The sequence below is a fragment of the Simochromis diagramma genome, unplaced genomic scaffold (genome assembly GCF_900408965.1).
Source record: "Simochromis diagramma unplaced genomic scaffold, fSimDia1.1 OVJJ01000680.1, whole genome shotgun sequence".
Classification (NCBI taxonomy): domain Eukaryota; kingdom Metazoa; phylum Chordata; class Actinopteri; order Cichliformes; family Cichlidae; genus Simochromis; species Simochromis diagramma.
In genome coordinates, this window is record NW_024387470.1 from 1,273,386 (window position 1) to 1,295,302 (window position 21,917).

At 41.1% G+C, this 21,917-nt stretch overlaps 1 protein-coding gene and 1 long non-coding RNA gene across 6 annotated transcripts in view; one reads left to right on the plus strand and one right to left on the minus strand.

Moving 5' to 3' along the window:
• The window catches only part of LOC120723519 (beta-1,3-galactosyltransferase 1-like), a 208,572-nt gene that overhangs the window by 137,877 nt on the left and 48,778 nt on the right, over window positions 1-21,917 (minus strand). The gene's annotated exons all lie outside the window — the stretch shown is intronic.
• Window positions 162-13,586, plus strand: LOC120723523. The gene is made up of 4 exons (XR_005693767.1): window positions 162-173; window positions 6,053-6,058; window positions 10,915-10,920; window positions 12,899-13,586. It is a non-coding gene; the product is annotated as an uncharacterized LOC120723523 (long non-coding RNA).

A 21,917-nucleotide genomic window follows, 5' to 3' on the forward strand; every position in this document is an offset into this window, starting at 1 on the left:
TATATATATATAGAGGGAAGGTAGTCAGAACTGAGGGGATTGAACTACCAGAAGGCAACATTGCAGACATAGAGGACAGTTACAAGTACTTGGGGATCCCGCAGGCGAATGGGAACCATGAAGAGGCCGCTAGAAAAGCTGCAACCACCAAGTACCTGCAGAGGGTCAGGCAAGTCCTGAGGAGTCAGCTGAATGGTAAGAACAAGATCCGGGCCATCAACACGTACGCCCTGCCCGTGATCAGGTACCCTGCTGGGGTAATAGGCTGGCCAAAGGAGGAGATAGAAGCCACTGACATAAAGACAAGAAAGCTCCTCACCATGCATGGAGGGTTTCACCCCAAGTCCAGCACCCTGAGGCTGTACGCTAAGCGGAAGGAAGGGGGCCAGGGACTGGTGAGTGTCAGCACCACAGTCCAGGATGAGACAACGAACATCCAAGAATACATTGGGAAGATGGCCCCAACTGACCGAGTGCTCAGTGAATACCTCAGGCAGCAGAAACCCAAGAAAGAGGAGGGAGACGAGGAACCATCATGGAAGGACAGGCCCCTGCACGGTATGTACCACCGGCAGATAGAGGAGGTGGCTGATATCCAGAAATCTTACCAGTGGCTGGACAAAGCTGGACTGAAAGACAGCACAGAGGCACTAATCATGGCAGCACAAGAACAAGCTCTGAGCACAAGATCCATAGAGGCTGGGGTCTATCACACCAGGCAAGACCCCAGGTGCAGGCTGTGTAAAGATGCCCCAGAGACAATCCAGCACATAACAGCAGGGTGCAAGATGCTAGCAGGCAAGGCATACATGGAACGCCATAACCAAGTGGCCGGCATAGTGTACAGGAACATCTGTGCCGAGTATAACCTGGAAGTCCCGAGGTCAAAATGGGAGATGCCCCCAAGGGTGGTGGAGAATGACCAAGCTAAGATCCTGTGGGACTTCCAGATACAGACGGACAAAATGGTGGTGGCTAACCAACCGGACATAGTGGTGGTAGACAAACAGAAGAAGACGGCCGTAGTGATCGATGTAGCGGTTCTGAATGACAGCAATATCAGGAAGAAGGAACACGAGAAGCTGGAGAAATACCAAGGGCTCAGAGAAGAGCTCGAGAGGATGTGGAGGGTGAAGGTAACGGTGGTCCCCGTGGTAATCGGAGCACTAGGTGCGGTGACTCCCAAGCTAGGCGAGTGGCTCCAGCAGATCCCGGGAACAACATCGGAGATCTCTGTCCAGAAGAGCGCAGTCCTGGGAACAGCTAAGATACTGCGCAGGACCCTCAAGCTCCCAGGCCTCTGGTAGAGGACCCGAGCTTGAAGGATAAACCGCCCGCAGGGGCGTGCTGGGTGTTTATATATATATATAACATTCTGTAACTGTAACTTCTGTCGGTGCTGTGCTTTTGGAAACCGAATTTCCCAGAGGAACCCACCCGAGGGATTAATAAAGTTCTATCTTATCTTATCTTATCTTATCTTATCTTATCTATCAATCTAGATTTGTGGATATTTATATAAACATTAAAACTCATTACCTGGTGGTCACTCAGCTGTAAAACGCTTTGAATTGCACAGACATGTAGAATTCTGCTATATAACTCAAGTTTGATACACTAACTGATATAACTGTAAAAAGCTGACTGCGTTCTATTATCAAACTATTCTATAGAACATAATCCATAGGTTTTCAGCCTAGGCTTTATTGAACTGCACATGCATAAATATAAATATATATAGCCTTCAGGAAGGGTGTATAGAATGTAAATTATATAATATTATGCTGACACAAGTATAGAGAGACTGAGCCACAGATGGGAGTACTTGGTGCTCTCCGGGTTTATTACAGCTCTATGGCGTCTCGGCCCCCCACTCCCCCCTTCACACCTCTTTGCCCCTGTCAAAGTAAAGAAGAGACAACCCCTTGATGAGCGCACCTTTGATCTCTCTGACGCACCTCTGCTCCTCCTCCTTTCATTCTCCAATCACCCTCCTCCTCCTTTCTGCTGGGGAGCTGTCAGAGTTCTGAAGCCTTGGTCTGCACTCTGCTGTCTTATCCGGCCAGTCTCTGGCCTCTTTTATCCTCACGCTCCAATGCTTCACGAAGGGCTCGAGTCCAAGAAGGACCAAAGTCTTTTCTCAGCCAAGCAGCCACCACCTCCCTCCACTCAGCCTTGCAGTTAATCGTAGTGGGCTTTTTCTTTCAGTCAGTGCAGCTTTTAGCTGGCATTAAGGGCTCATTCCTCACTGCTAACAGTTAGCTGTTGCAATCACTCTACTGAAGCACCAGCAGTGTAGTATCTAAGTGTGAAGAACAGTGATCCTGCAGTATTAAACATCCAGCTCTGTAAAGGCACTCTCATTTTCTGTTTATTTATTAAAACGGTCAGGGCCAGAGGGCAGCGTTTCAATCACAGCTTGGCCCATGATTTAATCTTGTTATTTACACTACGTCCTCCAAGTTCCTTGTTTATCATCGCTCCGCAGATCTCGAAGCAGAATTTCACTTCAGAAGAATGGCTGGAGTCGGAGCTCCCGTTGAGGAATTTGCATGTGACATCTCTGCAGCCCAGCATTTGTTATCTTCCCATGAAGAGATCCATTGACTGGGCCATGCTTTAACAAAGCAATGAGGCAAGGCCTGCTTCACTCCCTTGTGCTATTATATATTCAATTAAATTCATAGTCTCCTCGCAAGTAATGGTGATGAATATGCAGCGTGTTAATTTCTTTGTGTCACAGTCTCAGATGAAGGAGACATTGGGAGTTGACAAAGCATGCAAGTTGATTGGATCCCTCGTAGCTGCAGGGCAAACTGGTGGAGGTTAATGCTTTACAAGGACAAAGAGTTCTAAATGAGATGTTGCTCAGTGCCAGCGCAATTGGCACGATAAGAAACGACACAAATGAAGAAACGACTAATTCCAAGAAGGACGCTCAACGCTTTGTTAGGCTTCCACAATTTGCAGTTTCAAAGGCAAACGGAAGGTTCAGTATGTACAAGAAGGCCTGCATAAGATCAAAAGATGATCAGGACATCTCTTTCTGTTAACAATCCCCAGAAAAACAGTAAAGGTTCTGGATAGACTCTTTTGGTTTGTTGCCTCTAGTCCCACATTTTCACCTGCCTGATGGCATGATGACCTCGAGCTAAGACAAAGAAATGTTAGGCAAGTTCCAGTAATCACAGTTTTGGGTTCATATCTGAATGAAACCTTCACTAACAAGTATCTTTTATCTTAAAGTCAGTATTTTCACACTAAAGCACACATGAGGCTAATAATAGAAAAAGCAAAGGTGACATGGTGGTGCAGAGCTTCACAGTCCAAGTGTTTCACTTGCACTCACTAAAAATAGAAGAATGCAGACTGTGAAATTCATTAAAGAGCAGGTGTGCAAACAAAATGTAATCTAAAACACAGCTTCGATAACACAACAGTGAAGAAACTGCTGCTACCGTGGAGGTACAGTCGCCTCTGCGCTCTGTGTACCATACGTACAGCCCTGTAACTGAAACACTGAACCCAGCTGTACTGTAATCGCAATCAAATCATTTGCAGGTAAAAAGCCAATAATTCTTGTATCAAACCAGGTTTGCAAAAGTTTAAAAGAGAGAACAAACAATCTTTTCACCTGCTCCCATCCATCAACAATTTGTGTAACAAACAGTCCAAAGTGATTATATAATTACATAAATGCTGTTTAAATGTCTTATCTGGCACAGTGACACAGATTGCCAAAGTAATCATTTGATGTAATGACTAACAGCCTGGACTTAACACTAACATTAGAGAAAGGATATAACTAAAGTTTATTAAGAGAGAAGCAATCACACATTTGGTATAGTAAGAGCTCTGCATGTTTTGGCAGACGCCAACAAATGACTTGAAATTCTAACATTCCAAATATTTACAGGTACAGAGCCAGATGTTATAGTGTATACCTTACCGTTACTGTCAGAGAAGTACAGATACATTCAGAACGAGAAGGGTTTTTTCATTTTAGATGACATCCAATTGCATAAACTATATCGGCCTGCAAGCCATCGAGACCTTGAGGTTTCAAAGCAGCCCCACACCATGATGCTCCCGCCACCATGTTTCATAGAAGGAATGAGATTTTGGTGTGTAGTGTTTTATTTTGGGGGTTTTGTCATCCTTTTGTTCATTTTTTTTGTCTGAGTTTGGTCAAACTGTGTGTTTACAGTGCTTAACAAATTTATTAGATCATCCATATACTTCTCTGACATATGGATGATAATTATGATAACTATTTTTAATGGGTAATCCATGTTTAGGATTTTTGGTAGCGTGACAAGAAATTGAGCTGAAATGTCTTCAGAAACAAAATAACATAACATAAAATAACACAACATAACATCTATTTCATAATTATTTGATGTGAAGTTACCAACAAAAACTATGTGGAAAATTCCAGAGTGACCATCCTGCTATGAGGGATCATGGCAGTCATGAAGAAAGATTTAAGAACTGATATTATATTATCACTTGTCTGAAATCGCTCATATGACACCTCAATATAAACTTTTAAAATCCATGTTCCAGAAAACTGAGATGCTATACCCCTAAACCAAACGCCTGATAAATGTATGTCTGGTTTTCCACAGTCATTTGCACTTAATGTGAAGATGCAGAGATATTATTGAATTCACATAGCACAAGCATCATGATTTCACAGGTCTCCTATTTGTTAATAAATAGAAAATCTTTTCTAAAATCTGTCAGTTACAAAATGGTAATTTAATCCTGAATGTAATTTGTAAGCAATGCTGAAACAGGCGGCTGACCATGACTCACACCTTACCAAACAAAAGGAGCCAACCAGTGGTTGCCTTAGGAACCCTCTGAGCGGTGAGAACAGTTTGCACTTTACACTCCACATGAAAAGGATTTATTCACTCGTACTCCAAAGTTACCACTTGTCTTGCTGCAAAGCCATTACGAGTTCAGAGGAATCAATGGCTTCAAATGAGTGTAAAAACTAAAATTGTGAGCAACTAACATACTCAGGCGAGCCTAAATTGCTTTTCCCCACACTCGCGATAGCTCAAGCTTTGACCTGACAATAAATGAGAGTCTGCTTTAAATGCTGTGGCATTAGTGTGGTTGTAATACACTGAGGAGAAGCCTGTATATCGCCTTGGCTTAAGTAGTAGTAATTTGCTCAAAGAAACTGAACGAACACTTGCTAGAAATCACACTGATACCTGAGGAGGCACTTTGTCTGCGGCAATAGTAAAAGAAATGACCGAAGCGCGCTGATTAAATGTACAGATGATGGAAAACAAGGTTCAGCCACTGTAGTCATGTCAGAAGTGATGTGGTTATAGTAATCAAGCACCTCAGTGGAGAGTTTTACATGAGTTTACTTAGCATTACAAGAGATGATAATATAGATAATAAATCACTGAAGATGGCTTAAATACATTGTTTTTGTCTGAGGGCATCATCATTTCACACTTGTTCTATCCTTCAGTATGAGGCTACTGGCTCAAATAAGGGCAGATTTTATAACTTAATGCTGTTTGTGCTTGGATCTTTTTATACGCCTTCTACACAAATTGCTGCCTTAAAACCTGAAAAATGAGTACAGATAAATATTTTGGGCTGTGAGTGACAAAGCAAGAGGAAAATAGGGAAAATGATATGGGATCCTCTCTTATGGAGCGAGACAATAAAACAGTGTTTCTTCTCAAACATCCATCCCCTTCATTCAAGAAAACTTTGACTTCCAAATATAACCAGTTTATCTTCCACGTTTCCCATTCCTCCGCTTCCCTCCCTCTTCCTCTCACAAAAGCCACTGTGAAAATCGATGATAGTGACAGAGCGTAGGTGGCAGAGTCTGCCAGAGCAGTGTCATCCAGAGTCGCTGATGTCACCTCTACTGTACACTGCACCGGGAACGCTGCCAAAGTGCGACTTTTTACCGCTGATTCAGCCGGCACTCAGCCTGGCAACCATGGTGATGTGCATCGTGGGATGCCTGTAAGTGTCATTAACTGGCACGGATGAGTGTTGGTCGTGGCAGGGTACTGTCACATGCTTTTGCCATCACACAGCTGCAACTGGTGCAGGGCTCAAAGGAAAGACGGCAGGTAGGAGGGAGACAAAGAAAAGCATAAGAAACGGAAAGGGAAGAGACAGTATGACAAAAAAACAAAAGGAAGGACAGAGAGACGAGCATAGATTTGAAAGGTTGTATAAGAGCATGAGTAAAACTCATGAGAGACAGCGAGTAAGAACGCACAACACGAAGTGAGAAAGTGAGAGGCAGAGTGGGAAGCAGAATAAAGACAAGCGAGTGAAGTCGGGCTGACTCATTCCCCACGGTTCATTTGAAAATGCTCTTTTGCCTTCTGTTCTCTGTCTACCAAGTCCTAATAACACCACATTGAAAAGGGCCTTAACAGATACAACAGATTCATAAAGAACTACCTCTTTATAGTAAAGGCATTTTCTGAATCTGAAGCAGCGTTGAGAACAATGACAGCAGACTCGTGGCGTTAGCTTGGAAATGCATAAAGCTACCAATCGTATCATACGGCGTTAGACACCACAATGCCCAACTTTGCTGTTACAGGATTAGGAGGGATCCAAGATCAACAGGATTATGGCTGTCTCAGCTCCCATGTGAAGAAAAAAAAAAAAACAAGACACAATGACACACACAAAACAACCAAAAAAACAGTTATTCTGAGCAGCAGTAATCTCTACTTGGAAGCAGGAAAAAAGTCGCCAATTGCACAACATTAAGAAAAAACATGATGGAGGAGGAAGTTTTTTTTCCAAATAGAAAAATCACTGACAATAACTGCACCACCTATCTTCCCTTTCCACATCTAGAGACAAGGAGAAACAGGCCTCAATATTTGCAGAGAGCCCTGTCTTTCAATGATAATTGGCTACTTTTGGTGCACCTACTATCAAATCCACTTTCAGCTGCTTTCAGCCCATTGCATCCATGAAGGGTGAGGTCTTATTAAACCTGCAGCTTTCAGGTAAATCACAGAGGAGAGAGCACACTGCAAAAAGCTCTATTTGTTCCCCACTTGCAAAGTGACGCAATTGTTGTTTACATGCTGGTTATTGTTCAGCTGCTTATCATTGTTATTAATACTTCCTTTTTCTGCTTCTACACACACAATGTATCCACGTGGACAGTATATGTAAGCCTCCCCAAGCACCGACAGGAAAACAAAACCACTCTTGCCCAGGTGTGTTTTTTTGTTTTCGAATATTTGATGTCTGTGTGAGCACTGCTCCCATCAGCCCCTCACTCTCAACAGCACCAGATGGATCCTCTGGAAATAGCCGGGGAGAAAATTAAGAACAACAGCTGTCAAATCAGCAAGCGAAATGAGCAGGGGAAAAAGAAGACGGTATGAGAAGAGGAGGGGGGGGGTGGGGAGTCGTACCTCACCCAGGTAAAGCCAGACTGACAATCAATGAAAGGCTTATTAGGAAATTTCACGGGAGTCTTGAAGTGATTATCCTGAAGCTGTCAGCTGCAAACAGCATGTCAAAATGCCACCCAGGCATTTCTCCCATCTCCAGGTGGATGGTGTACCTCTGTAAGGAAAACTGAGCGTGTGTGCATGAGACTGACAAGATAGTGGAGCAGGTGAGGTGGTGGCTGGTACAGTACAGACAGAGGGCAAAAATACACACCTGAACACACACCAAACATTATCTCTTTAATAAATAATTTATCTTAAGCAAAGCAGGCATGTGGGAAAACCCAAGCACACTCAAGTGTCAATGTTTTCCCTCTCCCTCTCTCATTTGTCTGTCTCTTGATGCGTGCAGAGCAGCTAATAACGGGTGTGAGTGAATGAAAGTGTGTCATTCTGTCTGCCCATCTCTCCCTCATCTGCTGCCACTCTGATGTTTAATAATCACAAATCACCTACAATGTTTTTCTTTCAATACACATCCTCGAGGGGAGACACCTTTCTAACTCAAAAGCTATTTTCACAAGGTGTATGGTCAGCTGTCCTATTGATTGGATGAACAGGAAGAGGGAGCAAAGTGAGGAAGCTATCCCTGAATTACTGAAGTAAAGTTCTTACTTTAGTCCCCGGGTGCAATTTAATACCTGGTTTCACTGCTATAGCAGCTGAAAGCCAAAGGAAACCAGTGTGTATAATGAGGCCTAAGTGCATGAATTTCCATTTGACATTCTTGTCGGTATGTCTCAGCTATACCATACTAATAAAGCATCAGGATACGCAGAAGAACAATAAAGAGGAAACAAGCTCAAAAACTGAAAATCACTGCTTTTTAAGAGTTGGGGTTGCTGGCATTGGCAGCTATAGGATTCAGAATATCGTAAGAGTGCCACAAACACAAAAACGTGTGAACTCAAACCAGTGCATAATCTTTTCAAATAATTGGACCATTTTTCAAGTGTTTCCCACACAAACTCATTCTTGTACTGTTTGAGTTGCTGGGTATGCGTGTGTCTCTATGTACTGTATATCTGCATGCACACCAGCACTTTCTTTAAAACACTTATATAATTATACAGTATACATTATAAACCCAGTTACATAAATGTTAGTGTGCTAGTGTGTGTAAAATAAAAATTAAAAACAATATTAATAGATTTGCAGATTTCATAAACCCATATTTTAATCCCAGTAGAATATGGAAAATATACCAAATGTTTGAAGGGAGACATTTTTTTTCCATTAAATTTTTAGCTCATCTAAAACAGGGCAACAACATCCATCTTACAGACACAGTTTAATGAAAGTAGAGGGGATTTCAATGTTTCTCACCCTAAACTTTTAACACTTTTAATGTCTCATTATCTACAATACATAATATTATCAAGAAATACCTCCGCCTACAGGGAGGAGGTGGATCGTCTGGCTGAGTGGTGCGACACAAACAACCTGCTGCTTAACACCGAGAAGACCAAGGAGCTCATCGTGGACTACAGGAGGAATGCTGACCCACATCCACCCATCCACATTAAGGGGACGGCTGTGGAGCGTGTGAGCAGCTTCAAGTTCCTGGGAGTCCACATCTCCGAGGATCTCATCTGGACGACCAACTGCTCCAAGGTGGTCAAGAAGGCTCACCAGCGCCTCTTCTTCTTGAGGACTCTGAGGAAGAACCACCTGTCCTCAGACATCCTGGTGAACTTCTATCGTTGCACCATCGAGAGCATCCTGACCAACTGTATAACAGTCTGGTACGGGAACTGCTCTGCCTCGGACCGGAAGGCGTTGCAGAGGGTCGTGAAAACTGCCCAGCGCATCGCCGGAGCACCACTTCCTGCCATAAAAGACATCTACAGGAAGCGGTGTCTGAAAAGGGCTGGGAAAATCATCAAAGACCCCAGTCACCCATCACATGGACTCTTCACCCTCCTGCCCTCTGGGAGGCGCTACAGGAGCCTCCGGACTAAGACCACCAGGTACCGGAACAGCTTCTTCCCCACAGCCGTCAGACTCCTGAACTCTGCCTCCTGACATCTGACCCACGTTAACACATGGACTGAACATACACACACCCACAATGGACAACTGTACCCTCAAACACACAATAATAACATGGACTGAACCACCACTCACAACCACCAGCACTTTATATAGCCTCTGTAGAATTATCCACATATCTCACTTATCTTAACTGCACTACTGTATAGCTCTGTAATAATCATTCTGTACATACGATAATTTTTAACCCTACAACTGTTTACAACTTGCACAGTTCCCATTTCTGTATAACTGTATATCTCAGATTCTGTAAAGTTATTTATTTCATATTCTGTACAGGTATTATTCTGTCATGGAAAAGCACTTCCAGAAATGGACATAGCTTATATACAGTTTTTCTACTCTATCTGAGCACTCAAACATTATGTAACTTGCCTCATTTACCCATTCATACAGGCACTTTTTCTATACAAGGACTTTCTATCTAACATCCACACACACATTCATCTATTGGAAAGCAACTTGGGTTTGGCAAAGCTCATCAAACTGACTCAGGTAAAGAAATTTGAAAATTGTTCTGTGGCCATATCGAATCAAAATGTTACATTTTTTAATGGAAAACAACTAAACCTCTGCATTTACTACAGCAGAAGACTTAAGAGTCTGAGCTGACCTGTCTGTAGTCCATAACTTTCACCAACTGGAAACCAAATATGAACACATGAAAGCCTGATTGGATGTAGATCATTGTCAATCAATCTCCTCCGTTCCATGCATCCTGTACAGTACAGAATGCGTTCAGCTTTTTATGACCTCCTTGCAGGGGGTCCTGCAAGGAGGTCATAAATACAAGCAGCACAAATGAATTTCCTTCAAAAAGTGGCAGGACTCTTAGAGATGGGGTGAGGAGCTCAGTCATTCGAGAGGTGGTTCAGGCATCTGAACAGAATAGTTACTGGGCATCTCGTAGGTGATTCTGTGATTCCAGGCATGTTCTATCGGGAGGAAGCCCCAGGGCAGACCCAGGACTTGCTGGAAAGATTATACATCCCACCACTAGAAGACCTGAAGAAGGTGGCTGGGGTGACAGAAGTCTGGGCTTCTCTGGTCAGACCCGAATCCACATAAGCACCAGCAATGGTGGATGGATGGACTGATGGTGTTTTGAAGGCAAAACCTTCCATAGGTCATGTAAAGGCCATGGTATAGATGTCGAGGTAAAAATTTATATCATTATAAACATTAACAAATGTAGTAATACACTGTGATCAATGGCTGGGAGATGAGAGCCTGGACAGCCAACTCTCATTGGCCAATCAGTGAGTGAGTTTAAAATACTTCTATTAATGTTCGCATTTATAATTTTCTATATTGTTTTATATTCTTATTTTTAATTTTGTTCTAAAAGTTATTTTGCCTTCGTTTAAAAGAAATGGCTCAGGAGATATAGGTGGGGGGTTTGCGGGATGGTGTCTAGTGCTTTTCAATTTTCAAAATAAATGAGAAAATGTTTTTTCACACACTTGTTTTGTTTTGTTGCTGCACTGAAAAACTGTGATCTGAAAAATGAGGCACATAGAAAACCATCAATTTAGTGTACCGTTACTCTGGTATTGCTCTAAAGGGAAAGCATGGATTCTGAAAATTATCTGCAAATGCACAGGCCATATTAAAGGTTTTTCACACGCAGGACATTGAGTACTCTGAGATTTTATTTCCTGTTTGCATTTGTTGTGGACCTTGACTTCAAAGAGCACCTTTGTGCACTCAGTGTGACTTCTTCAATTACTTTTTCAAAATTACTTTTACTTACCGAGTGCAAAGGGTCACTCTGGGTTTCTTCTTTTTTGGCTCGGCAAATTACCTCTCAAGGACAAAACAGAAGCACGATTCCAGCTGTGCTGCACTTTTCAGAAATGACACCTGGAAAGGACTTTTTCTCCTCCAAGCACCACGAACAGCAGGTTTTTCTGCGGGTTATTACACTTGACGGTGATGTGAGCTCAACTCGAGTGCTGACAGGAGTAAGTGACAAGACAGGCAAAAGTGAAAATCAGGTGTTTCTTTACAGAGCAAGTTTAAGGTCTGTTGCGCACCAGCACTTTAGGTTTCTAATTAAGGACGGAAACAATGAGGCAGCTGACAAGATGGAGACAGCTTACGAGTTAAGCATTGTTTTACACTGTTTTACATAAGCCTGAAATCAGCTGTTGATAGGAAAGTACTCAGAGCAGAGGCCTGCTGCTGATATTTTTGTCATTTATCTATTTTTTATCTGCAGTTTTAGAGTTTTTGTTTTTGTTTCGACAGGCATTAATGCAAATTTGAAAGGCTGTTTACTTATGCATTTATAAGATGTTTTTTTATTCATTTATACAGCCCTTTTCATGCATACATATGCTTCATTTGGTGGCAGCATAACAATTTCTTACACAGAAAATATAGTGTTATCCTGAGGATATTCTCCTGGATGCTCTCTGTCACCTTTATTATCCTTCCTTATATACTCACGAGCCGCAAATGATTTTTCATTTTGATGGAGTGACAGCTTCTCTTTTCTTTTTTCACTCTCCACTTTTATTGATGGGATAGCTTGACTTGACAACGCTGATTAGATTCTGGCAGACTGGAAAAATACCTCAATTACAACTCTGCTAATTTCAGAAATAAGTGATGTAATGATTTAAACATGTCAGGGAAGAACATTACAGAGCCAATGTTGTCAATATGCAAAACTTTATTGTGTGTGCATTCTGTAATAAGCTGGAGAGCATATATTTCCACTAAAACTGTGTGGATGATGAATGACAAGAGAAAAGCAATTGTGAAAAAAATATCAGGCAAAGCGATTGTTCAGGCCAGACAGAGTGATATGTGTGTGTCTGCGTGTGTGTATGAGGTGGTTTTGCATGCAGGGTTGCACTACAGCTGAGGAGACTGATTAGCAGCAACATCTTATGCCAAGCTATTTCTTAGCTGTAATGATTTCACACAGCTATCTGTATTCATTTATGCACAGAGTGACTGAGAATGACGAGCGGTGTGCAAAACGAAATATATTTTCCTACATATGGTCTCTATTTCTCTATATTGTCTCCTCAATATTCAGTTCTCACTAATGCTATCTTCTGTTTTTCAAGTCTTCACTCGCTTCACAGTTGCAGTTCAACATTAGATAAAAATGTTTCTGAATTTTCTTTTTGTCTTTCTTTTTGTGTTTGTATTCTAGACTAAAAGAAGTACAATGCTGTTTTTTTTAGGTTTTTAAAGCCAGCATGTGTCCACCTACTGTGGAGGAACAGTCTGACTGGGAATAATAACTAAATGACTCGGAGAGGGTGCAAAACATCTGAGTGAAAGCAAACTGCTGGGCATTGCACATTATCATCGGGCTCTCCGCCATCACTCCCCTCTCTGTTCATCCATAGGGGTGTGTATTGGCAAGAATCTGGCGATACAATATGTATCATAATACATGGTAGACAATACGATATATTGCAATACTAAAAGCCAGACGATATTTGTGTTTAGTAGGACTAAATTTAATTAGGAAAACTCACAGTAAACAGTCCAAACTGTTTAATGCTTGACATGAAACATCTGAAACAAAAACACTCTCTAAGTTCAAAATGAATGGAGAAATTAACATCTGCCTTATTAGAAGTCATGTCAAATAAACAAACAAAAACTACTTTACTGAAATATCAAGTATTTTTTAACATGAAAAAAGTAAACATGTAACACTGAAGTCTTTCTAAGTACTATGATTGTAAAATACTTATCCAAAAACTGCTCTATGGAGCATCAAAACAAAGTACTTTTTATGTGACCTTAACATAAACAAATATAAATCAAAAATGAAATTGCTTGAAGAATCCATCCAAGTAAACATTAACAAAAAATGTAAAGTGCTATTACAACTAAGTGTTAATAAAATAAAGTACAGCTCTGCAGTGTCCATCAATGGAACACTTTTAGTACAACCTGAAAAAAGGAATTTACTCATCTAAATAAAAGTGCTTATGAGACTCAACCAAAATGTCAAACATTCTCATATCAGAGATTTTACATGTGTAGTGTTTTCTCAGTGTTTATTTTTCAATTTCCAGATTTTTGTGCAGGAACACAAGCTGATCGACATGGTCAGCTCTCAGGACACTTCTCTGTGCATTTACTTGTTCCAGGAATGCATAGGAAACTCCTTGCTACTTTGGATAGCTGAGGGTATTCCTGTTCATGGTCCTTCCAACAACTGAGAGGATTTCCTGTGAGAGGCAAAGGGGTCTCATCTCTATACCTCTTGATCTCAGCTGCAGCAACATCATGTTCTGATTTTGGTGCAGTATTGTCACTAGTAGAGGCAAACGTAGCTCCGAGCAAGTCCACCAATGCACATGAGGTCCTCTGTCTCTTTAGGGGTGGCCGAGGGATGGAGTCAAAGTTGTCTTTGATATGTGGGTGATGAGCCTCCTCTGTGGCATTCTCTTCCTCCACCTGTTTGTCAGTCTCCTCATTCTTTTGCTGCTGAAAAACATTAAATTCAAATAGTATTAATGTCAGAAAGTCAAAATTCAAATCCAAGATTCACCCTGTTTTTCACTAATATTTGATGACAAATGTCATCAATATGCATTTTTTTTTTTTGCTTTTTACTTTATTCACTTGCTTATAACTTCAGTTGAATTTTTCCAAATAAATTAATTTATTTACTTACATTTTCTTCCTTCTTTATCGCAGTCACCACAGTGTCCAACAGTCTGGAATAGGTCTCACTGGTCTCTACTTCACACAGGAAGGGCAGGTCCTTAAACCGAGGATCAACAGTTGATGCCATCCATAGTGTCTCCCTCTCATTTACATATCTCTTTCCCAGATCTTCTGCTATGGCAGTCTTAATGTCCCTTACTGTCGGTGTATCATCAACACTTTCTTGTGCACCCATCACAAGCTTGGCATGAAGAGGAGCAATGATGGACAGGGTTGGCATACTCTCCTCTGACATCACCAGGGTGGCATCCTTCATAGGCTTGAGTGCCCTGACAACTTCTTCTGCACATGTGATGTCAGACTCACTTAATGTGAAAATTTCTTTTTCCCTCTTCCTAACTTTTGCAGAAAGCAGAGCTGCACAGATGGCTGGTTGCTGTTCTAAAAATCGTTCTATCATATCATAGGAGCTGTTCCATCTTGTAATTATGTCCGTGATCAATCTGTGAGCTGGTAGCTGAAGGAGGCACTGTTTCTGCTTCAACTGGTTGCTGGCTGTGGTGCTGCGCCAGAAAAAGGCTGTTACACGTCGGATCCTCCCGAGAAGTCGCACCACGGATTGTATTTTCAGTGCTTTCTGTGAGGCGAGATTCAGACTGTGTGCAAAACATTGTATGTGCATCATGCCTGCAAGTCTAGCAGCGACAGCCATGTTTGGTGCATTATCGGTAACAACAACAAGGTCCTTTGCGTTCAATCCCCATTCAGCCACAGCGTCAGTTAGTAACGCTGCAATGTGCTCACCTGTGTGACTGTCATGCATGGCTCGGGTTTGTAGTACATGAGACTGAAGGTTCCACTGGTCCGTTATGTGATGTGCTGTAACAGTTACGTACGATTCAGTGGCTCTCGAAGTCCAAGCGTCGCATGTCAGAGCAACTGTCTCAGCCGAGCTGAGAGAGTCCAGCACTGTTGCTTTGACTTCTTGGTACAACTTTGGCAGAGCGATGTCCGTGATGTGTTGTCGAGAAGGAACGGTTTAACGGGGCTCCAGCGTTTTAATCATATTACGAAATCCTTTATTCTCCACAACACTCAGAGGGCGCATGTCTTTGCAAATAAAAACAAGTACTGACTGCGTTATTTTTGTTGCACGAGTTGAAGTTGCTGGTAGTTTCGAAAAGTTAACTTCTTCAATTGTCCGTTGAGAGGGATCACCTCGTTTCGTTTTAAAATTAGCATTTGACGCTAGTTCGTAAATTTGTTGTGTTACCGGAATATTTGACTCTGGCGGTGCAGATTTTACAGACTGCATAGCTCTTGTCATAGTCTTTACTGCCTTCTTTTGTCCTAAATCCAAAATAAGTCCACACATCAGCTTTGAAAGCTGCGGGGGCCGGCTGTATCCTCTCCTCTTCAGTCATCAGTTAGCTAGCATCACACACGTCCACTGACTGTTCTACTTCGTTCTTTTGGCAAACTAGACGCTTCTACAGTTATCGCGAGACCTCGTTTTTACGTCATAGTAAAGGCGGTGAAAACTGCAAACCAGTGGCCGGAGTTTGAATTCCAACATACAAAAGAAATAAACAGTAAATGCATGTCATTTTTCAATTAAAAAAATCGATAACACTGATTTTAAATATCGATTCAGTATCATTGCGCGAAATATCGCGATATTTCGTTGTATCGATATTTTCTTACATTCCTATTCATCCATGTGCCTTATTTTCCAGGCTGATTTGGAAAAGGGAGAAACATATGAATTCATATCTCGATATTCTTTAGCTGGATGGCGATATACAATATATATCTTGATATTTTTTTAAAGCCATAAAGTAAGAACAAAAGGAGAGTTCTTAGTCAAAGCTGTGTCCCAGATCTCACACAGGCACTTTTATTAACATACAGCGTAGATGTACATGAAGAAATTACTCAGAAATAAATTATCAGCATTTATTAAATAATAATGCTCCATGAATAAAATAAAACAATGTTGTTTTTGTGCATAACAAAAAGCTCACAATTGTGCAGTCAAAATGTAAACTAAAAGACGCTGAGCATAATAACAGAGACAGACAGATTTCGCAGCTGCTCTGTTCCCAAGTTCTACTGCGTGAAAATCTGCTTCGTAACCATGTCTCTTAACAGGTGCCATTTGTGGTCCTTATACGCACACAGTACGGTAATATTACGTTAAAGAAAGTACGTATCACTCCGCGAGGCTCCTGACTACGGTAGCCGTAATGCTCCGATAATCAATCAAGCGGTGCAGCTTCGTAGCTTACCAAAGTCGTACTAAAACATTTTTGACAGATTGCTGAGCGCCATGTACCACATAAAATCGGTTCGCGGTCAGTAAGCACAACAAGAATTCATAAGGCGCACTGTCGATTTTTGAGAAAATGAAAGGATTTCAGGCAGCCACGCACGGGCTGTTAACTCGTTAACGGAGACTTGCTGTGTTAATTCAGTTATGGCGTTGACGTCATTTTAACGAGAGTAATGCTATCAGCACTAAAATAGCAATCTCCAAATGTTTTCTTTTTTACCAACCAGCTCCTCTTTGATAGCTGCCGTGTCCGTCTTGTCGTTGCCTGCAGGTGAAGCAATGGGGGAGGGGGAGTTGTGTTCAGTGAAGGAGAGAGGCGAGGCAGAGTAACGTTGCTTAGAGACAAAAGTGGACAAAAGAGAGGCAAACTTGCGGCTCCACAAGTATAATTATAACGTAGCATAGACTATATCAATATAAACGATATTGTCACATCTCATATCTTGTATAAAAATATATCGATATAATTAAAAACTCGATATATCGCCCAGTCCTAATATGAATATGTCTGAACATTTGTTCACAACTACAGTTTCTTTTTTAACACCTAATGGCAGACAACAGTGAGACACGACTGATAGATAGGCAACATGTAATTGCAGTTTTTTTAGAAATACGATTGTAATTTTCTACTAAAAGTAGGGATGGGTATTGATAAGATTTTCACGATTCCGATTCCATTTTCGATTCTGTTTAATGATTCGATTCTTTATCGATTCTCTTATCGATTCTTTTAAAAAAGGAGAACACTAAGGTCGATTAGATTAGAACTTTGTTTTATATCTTCTCTTTGAACACGATAGAAATTTAGGAGTAACGTGGCCTTACAAACCCAACAGTGAGATCTTAAAGAGATCCACAACCTACGGCTCTTCAATGGGGTGTCACAGGATCCCCAGGAAAAAAAATTGTAAATATAAAACAATAAAATAAATATTCTTCTGTAGCAATAACAAAGTATACCACAAATTATTCTGTAGCAATTACACAAGAATATCCTGTAATGTCCCTGCCTACAATTAAACACACTCACTTACCGAAAATCAGAGGGATATACTGTGGCAAATGGGTGCAAGCCTTTTACCACAAACTTAGTCACTGCTTGGTGACATTCGTCTATCCTGGCCTGAAAGGAGACGCTACCGGTAGACTGCAGCAAGAACTGCCAGCATCTGAGCCAGCCAGACTCTGTCTGTCTCTCTCATCATGGTCACCTAAATGCACAGTAATGGCAGGTTTTGTGATAAGGCAGATCGCGCTAACATAATATGCACTGTTAGTTGATTATTTACCTTCCGCAATAACGGGAGAGGACATGCAAACGTTACCGCTGCTGCTGGGTTGAGATTCACGAGTCTGGAGCGGAATTAAAAACACGACATTCATTTAAGGTCATTGCGTGTTTTGTGAGCAAATGCTTTTGCATCTTCGTAGTGTTTCCTCCCTTAAATGAAATCTCTACTTTGCAAGTATTGCAAGTTGCCCTGTTGCCATCCGTTCACGTAAAGTATAACCAAACTTTTGAGTGTTTGAGCCGCCATGTTTCCTGCCAGGTAAATGACGCTCCGCAACGTGGTGATGTCATTCGGGGCGACTGGAATCGATAAGGGAATCGTTTGCGAAAATGGCAAACAATTCCAAGGAGTGGGAACCGATTCTCAACAAGAACCAGGTTTCGATACCCATCCCTAGCCAAAAGGTATAATGCTAAAGTAAGCATGATACTGTTATACCAAAGCTATCATACTTTTGTGTGAACAGAAAGATGCAGTTGTTCTGGCTGAATGCAGACCATTAAGAACTGCCTTTTCTCCATGTTTCCCTTCCTTAAATATGGCTTCCTGACAGCCACCCTTCCATTGAGACCGTTCCTGATGAGGCTTTGGTGAACTGAAGGGCCAGATGCTCTCTCAGATACCGTGTCGGGTCTTTTCTGGATTTTCTCCTTTTTTTTTTTACTGCCTTGACTTTCAGACACTCTTCATCTGCTGTAGATATTTTTAGCCATGGCACTTATTTTGTAGTCGACACTTGTCCAGTTTCATCACACTATGCCGAGATATGCAAAGTTCTTTGGGAATTATGCTTCTTTTGCAAAAATACCAGTGAAGCTGTTTTTATTTTTATCTTTATCGTGTTTCTTGTAGATTTGGCTAAAAAAATTAGATCAAATTACATATTTTTGTAACAGGCAGCTAGCAACAAAGTGCCTGAAGGCACAAATTTGATTGTTGTCTGATTTGTTGAGATACAAGCCTGTTTTATCCCTTGCGTTTGGTCAGTGTTAAGTGGTTCAAACAACAAAAGGACATTCCTCTGAAAGTGCTCAGGTGCAAGGTCTGGACTAAACAAGAAAAAACTTTGAACACCATTAAGCAAGCCTGGAGAATCTTTGCTCAAGACCACTTAAAAAATGACAAGAATGGAAGCAGAATATGAGGTTTGACTCAGGACTGTGTACCCGGCACTGTTTACCTATCTACTTTTTTCATTTGAGATATACAACTATATATAGGGAGACTGAAGAAGTCACTTGGATGAGTGACAAAATGTTTCTTCCACTGAAAACGCTACCCCCTGATGAACACAATCAACTTTTTTGGGATTTCCTTACCTGGATGATTGAGCATGCATCAAACAACTATACATAGAGCTAGTTTTTCAGGGAGGGTGATGTGCTGATTGTGTTGGCAACATATCACACCTATCTGCATTAAAAGGATGATTGTTTATAAATAATGTGCCTCACCTATATTAGTGAAGCTAACTGAAAACAAAAAGGTTCAGTTAGTAAAGTAGCACTTCTAATTTACAAAAACATGAACTTAGTGGCTCATAATTTGCTTGGCTTTGAAACTTGAGAAGAAAATATTCTAATACTGGACTTGATCCTCCACGGTAATCACCCTGCATCTGTGAGAACATTCCCAGAGGTCAGACATTCATTAGCAAGAAAAAAACAGAACACAGCTTGTAGCCTTTCTGTCAAGATGAAAAAACACACTGTTCATTTCATACTCACGTCAAGTTGAACATGGTATCAAAATGGGAGAAAACTGCAATGTATTTCCTATTTTTCCTCAGTCAGAAACTATAACACATTCAACAAAATAAGCCTACTGATGTGAAATGATGTACAAATTAGTCCAAATACTAATTCACTGTACACCCATTCAATATAGTTACAATTACATATCCATGTAATTGAAAAAACAGACAGGGCAACATCTGCCACAAATAAAAACACAATATCTTTTTTGTAAAAAACGACAACAACAAAAAACACACATAAAAAAACTTGCCACTATATCCTGTTCTGACCAGCAAGTTTTCCTGAATCCCTACCATGGAGGTAGACAGCATTAAGGCGGAATGACCATTATGGACACAACAGGCACATTACAAGGAGACATGATCTTGAAGTTTCCTTTCACTTAAGGCTAATTTATGCTCATTAAATTGTGAAACTGTGAATGCTACTTTCTGAAATCACAATGTTGCTATAAATTCTCTATGTGCAGCACTTTGAGGCTGCTTTTGTGACTTCTCTTCTCACACATCCAATGAGATAAGAGCATTTCAGAACTACTGGTGATTTTTGGAGTGCCAAACAGACCACAAAAAGAAAACTCTACAAAGACAATAAAGGGGACCTTTTCCACTCTGAGCTGAATGCTGTAGAGCTGTTGTACCTATACTGTGGTGAATTTGCCGACACATCCACTCATGGGAAGTTTGGGAACTGTAACTGAATGTTTTAGTCTTGTGAAAGATGTTTCTCACTGTAAAATTATAATTGTTTTTGTTTGGTAATGATCGTCTGTTCTTCCCCACCACCTGGGAAGCAACAATTGCTTCTCAAACATCACTACTGATGTCTTTCCTCCTGGGCATTGTCTTCATGCACACTTGAATGCTTCAGATCCGCAAACTGCCAAAACGTCTGGTATTATAGGGACGGTCACACTTGCTGACGATTAGTTAATCAGGTGTATTTGATTAGCAGCACCTGGCTGCTACTCTCCCTCTTAAGCCCTGTGGAAGCAGGAAGGGTGTACTTAATTTTTCAATTTTTCAAACATTTTTTTACATGACTGTATACCTTCAAAAATTTAAATATGACTTATTTTTGGAGTGATGCTCAATAAGGTGGGGCCACAGATGCAGGGAGAGTGTGGGGGCATTGCTGCATCAGTTAGACAGTGTAGAGAGAAAGAGGAGATGCCACTGAAATGACTCTAATGAAGGAAATGGGGCAACATCAATTTATATTGTAATAAAAAAATGGTCTTATCCTCTTTTTGATTTAAAAATATATTGATGCACGTTAAAAAGTCAATATACCACCAGGCCATACTTGATGTGATGTGGAAATTTGGAAATGGTAAAAATGTGGACACTGACATTGAATCAATCAATTTAAGAAAAACAAATCAATACCAATAACAGGGCCTTGAACAAACTATTATTTTTACAATTGATTCAGGTACAGAATATTCTTTCCAATTAATTATAAAATGTCTAGAAAAGGAAAAAACCTAAATTTCCCATAGCCATGCTGACGTCCTAGAACAGAATAGGCTTCTATTCTATTAAATGTTTCAATCCATACTTCATTTTACCCTATTTTTTCCCTCTGGCTTTCTTTGTAAAGTGTAATCTCCACAGAGAGCTGCTGAAATTACACAAACCTCCTGCTGTTCATGTGTTGCAAACTCTTTAATGGCTCTGGGTTTCACTACAAGATTTCTGTTTTCATCCACCCCTCTGGAGAAAGTGGGGGGAAATCAATACAACTCCATAAAAACATTGTTCTTTTCCTTTTGCACAGTCAAAATAAACTGTTCCTATCTACTAAATTCTTTACTATTAGTTAGCCTGTCAAGCAATTCTCTCCTCAGTTACTGTGCAATGTTGACAGACAGCTAGTTCTGGGTAGAGACACCAGATGGACATATTGACTGAAATGCGTGTATCTTGCTCACATGTTGTTTTTAGTGTTAACTGTTGCAAAGAAAATCCCCAAATATCCATGTGACCCCAGTAAAGACCCAAGACACTCAGTGTGCTGGTGACCGTCTTTTTATTTACAAAATGTGTGTTTCTCAGTATCAATCCCTTGTCCTGACAGCTTTCCAGCTCTCTCCACCTTTCCTCCTTTCCTCCAGGTCCTGGGGAAATAGGGAAATCGTACTTACTGAATTGCTTCCAGCTCCCATGCTAGCCTCCCTGGCATTGCCCCTCGAGCTCGCTGCACCACACCACACACCTCCATCACCCAACGGAGGGCCGGGGAGCCATCTGGATCCAGCAATGGCTGTTGTTTTCTCCACCTGTGGGCGCACCTACCTCCCAAGTGGTACCCCAAATACTGTACCTCCCTCCATCCAACCGCACACTTCTTCGGG